Genomic DNA, 3,939 nt, shown 5'->3' on the forward strand with positions numbered 1-3,939 from the left:
TTAACTACTAAAGAGTTAATTCTTCACCTTCCAGCTCTCTGGAATTGCTACACTAGGAAACCTGTTATTAAGGACAGCCCATCAAAATGGCATTGTGGCTAATAAGCATTAGGAACAAAAAAGCAAGTTAAAGTTCAGACTGACAAGCCCAAGATCACCCAGTAAGTTTCATAGCTGAGTAGGAATTTGAATCCAGGTCTTTCGGAATCTAAACTCTAACTACTATAACACAATTAATTCGATTCAAATTCCTGCTTTGCTATGAAGAGAACTGAATTGAATTACCTTAGCCCAATTACTGTTCCTCAGCCTAACCTGCTTCACATGGTTATTATGAGGATTAAATGGGGGTAATAAGAACCTTATCCAAATGCCATTAAACAAGTCTCTTTTCCTTCTAACATTATTTCATTGCTTTTCCTTCCCTATTTCTCTTCCAATCCCACACATTAGGGTGTGTATTACTCTTTAAGTTCGAAACTGAAGCATGTAAATCCGTGATTTTGTTTTGGGTCAGGGCCTAAAAGAAAGTCGAGACTCTCTCACAGGTGGGCTGAAAGACCACAAGGGAAGTGATGGAACAGTAAAATGTGACAGAGAAGGCTCTCCGAGGCAAATTTGGGTTTTCCTCTCCATACTGTAAACCAGGAAATACAGCCTGTTTCTTAGTAATGCTATACAATTATAAATACTAATATAAATAAAATATAACATTGCTCTGTGTTAACCAATGTGAAATTCTTGGAAGTTATTTTGCTAGTGGGACCCAAAAATAAATTAGAACTAAGTCTTCAAATGTTTGACAATCACGGATTTAAATATTGGTATTGTAATTTATATAGTGGCAGCTTCAAAATAAATGGTTGAACTCAAACTGATATAGCACCATTCAGATATTCCATGAATTTATTTTGGCAAATTTCAGGAAAATGTTAACACCACAAACCAGCTATGTACTTACCCAAAGTGAGCAATGATGGTTCTTCAGGACTACTACCAGCTGGAGCTGTCCATCAGCACTACTCACTGGGTTGGATACAGTGCAAAATTTCTGCTTGCGCTAGAGCCTTTGCGCAACTGCTCCCCAAGGACGGAATAAAGAGTCAGACACAGTATAGGTATAAAATTGGGCCACTTTATTCAATATTCTAATAAACAGCAAGGGTACCCCACCAGCGGCCTGGCCAGACCTAGGGGTCACCGCGACCGCTCCCCTGCCATTAACGGGTGAGAGACCCAGCCCCCCAGCCGGAGCTGAGTGTTACTCAGTTCCTTCCAGGCAGGCCCAGCAGGGAGGCACGCACCAGAGGGCCCAAACCCAGACACATGTCTAGCCAGAAAGGCACCCTCTAGCCGAGCCTCCTGGACAGTCTGCATTCTCCAAACCCAGGTCTTCAAACCTGAAGGCTGATCATGCCAGATCCCAAATTCCCCAAAAGGGGGATGCGTCACAGTCCTCCCCTAGCCGCATAGTGCCCTAAACCCCAAAAACCTGCCACTACTAAGGCCAAGTCTCTACTTAGGGCCAAGCGCCCACCGGGAGGCCCAAAGCCACTTGCAACCCTTGCTGCAAATCTCTCAGAAAAAGCATATTACCCTTTTCCGAGAGATGGACCCCATCCCCTCTGTAGAGGTCAGGAAATTTCAACAAAATGTCCGGATGGGGCAAATAGTGGCCCAACCCCTTTTCCAGCACCTTCCTGATCTCCTTATTAGCCTTATACCGGGCCCTTTCTATAGCTGCAGGGTCCCAAGCACAACGCCACACCATGCGGGGCAGCATGGCTGACCAAATTATGGTGGTCCCAGGCCATCGCTCCTGAATGTGCTGGAAATCATCCTGGGCCTGCCAAACTAAAGCCTTGCCCTTTAAGAGTCCCAGATCATTACTTCCCAGGTGAACAATTAAAACCTCAGGAGGAGGACCCACATAATCTTTAAACAACAAAGGCAGCAGGCCCGGCCACTGAAGGCCCCGGCGCCCCCGCCATTCGATACACACATGCTGGCTGAGTCCCAGCTGAGAGCCAACCTCAGTTCTCCGAGCCTGATGAGCAGCCCAAAACACGTGGCTATGGCCGCATACGAGAACTCGGCTCCTCTGGCCAGGAACAACAGCATCTAAAGAGAAAAAAACAGTTAAACAAGAACAGAACCAACAATAAACAGACACCAAGTCACTCACGGCCTAATAAAAGGTCGCATGTAAGCCTTAAAGGCTGAGGAACGCCACCTGCCCAATCTCTGAATGGAAGTGGAAGGATACCCCATGACAGCCGCTGTTGAGGCTGCCCCAATTCTAAAGAAATGGGTCCCAAACCGCACCCCAGACAACCCCAACTCACCCAAAGCCCGTGATGTTACTGCCCAAAACTGATGCTTCGTCAATGGGCTACCATTTGAATATATAAACAAAAACCCCTCCATGGGCCCCCTAACTGCCAAATAAGCAGCCAACGCAGTAACTGGACACAGCTCAAGCTCTGAACAACTACGCAACTCGAGCACCGTACCCTTCTGCAACTGATCAGTCTTAGAGCGACGGACAGTGATGACTGCCTTACCCGGAAATAGCTGCAGATCCCTTAACAACAGAGCCTTACCAGAAGCATCGTTTCTAGACTGTGCCACCAGCTCACTTACTCTAAGAGCCCCCCCAAAAGCTAACAAAGACGCAGCGTGAAACAAACATGCTTCAAATGACGACACACACACCACGTCCCAAACCCTCTTCAAACCCCGCAGAATAAAAGGAGATAAAGGATTCCGCGTATCAACCCTGGGACCGGCCTTTCTGGCCCACCCCTCCAGCATCTTTCGAATACAAAAGTCAGCTGTTTCTTCCCTATAACCCAGCGCCTTACTGACAAAAGCCAATGCAGACAGGCGCCCCTAATGGATCGCACAGCCGACCCCTTACCTCGCAGCGACACACAGTAATGGAGCAAATGCTCCACTGGGAGGGCCGAACCCTGCAATACCCTACCTCAGCCCTAAAGTCTTCTAACTGCCGCACAGCCCGTTCATAAGACTTCCTGGTGCTGGGCGCAATGGCTAGACCTATCGCTCTGCAGGCCTCAGCTCTCCAATCAGCCATAGCTCCTGGGGCATTGGCACCGGCTCTCTGTCGGCATCTGGGGCCAGCTGACGAAACCTCTCCATCTGTTTATGAGATAGAGCGTCAGCCACCCCATTACTCACCCTAGGAACATGCTTGGCTAAAAACAAAATGTTAAGCCGCAAGCAGCGCAGAGTGAAGGCCCTCACCAATCTCATAACCCAGCCAGATTTGGATGAAAGGGAATTAATGACGTGGACCTTTGCCATATTATCACACCAAAAATGGACAGTGTGATTGGCCATATCCTTTCCCCACAGCCAAACCGCGACTAAAATAGGAAAGAACTCGAGAAATGTAAGATCCCGGTTCACAACAACCTTTACCCAGGAGTCAGGCCAACTATCCGCACACCAATGTCCATGGAAATAAGACTCCAAAACCCAAGGAACCAGCAGCATCAGACATGACCTGAAGCTCAGCTTCGAGCCTCATGTCGTCCCTCCAAAAAGAGACTCCATTAAAGGACTCCAAAAATTCCCGCCAAACCCTCAAATCATCCCTCATGCTGCAGGTGACCCTAGTTCTATGCTGAGGCAAGCATAACCCTGCCATAGCACCACACAGCCTTCTAAGAAAAGCCCTCCCAGGAGCAACCACTTTGCAAGCAAAGTTGAGGTGCCCAACTAGCTGCTGCAACTCCAACAAAGTAACCTTCCTTTTAAAAAGAAAGGTAGAAATCCTAGCCCTCAGCTCCACTATTTTCTGAAGAGGCACCCTAGACAACTGCGCAATAGTGTCAATCTCAATCCCCAAAAAGGTCAACCTCTGGGTCGGACCTTCAGTTTTCTCAGGCGCTAAAGGAATCCCAAGCTCCGCCA

The sequence above is a fragment of the Heteronotia binoei genome, chromosome 21 (genome assembly GCF_032191835.1).
Source record: "Heteronotia binoei isolate CCM8104 ecotype False Entrance Well chromosome 21, APGP_CSIRO_Hbin_v1, whole genome shotgun sequence".
NCBI classification, from domain to species: Eukaryota; Metazoa; Chordata; class Lepidosauria; order Squamata; family Gekkonidae; genus Heteronotia; species Heteronotia binoei.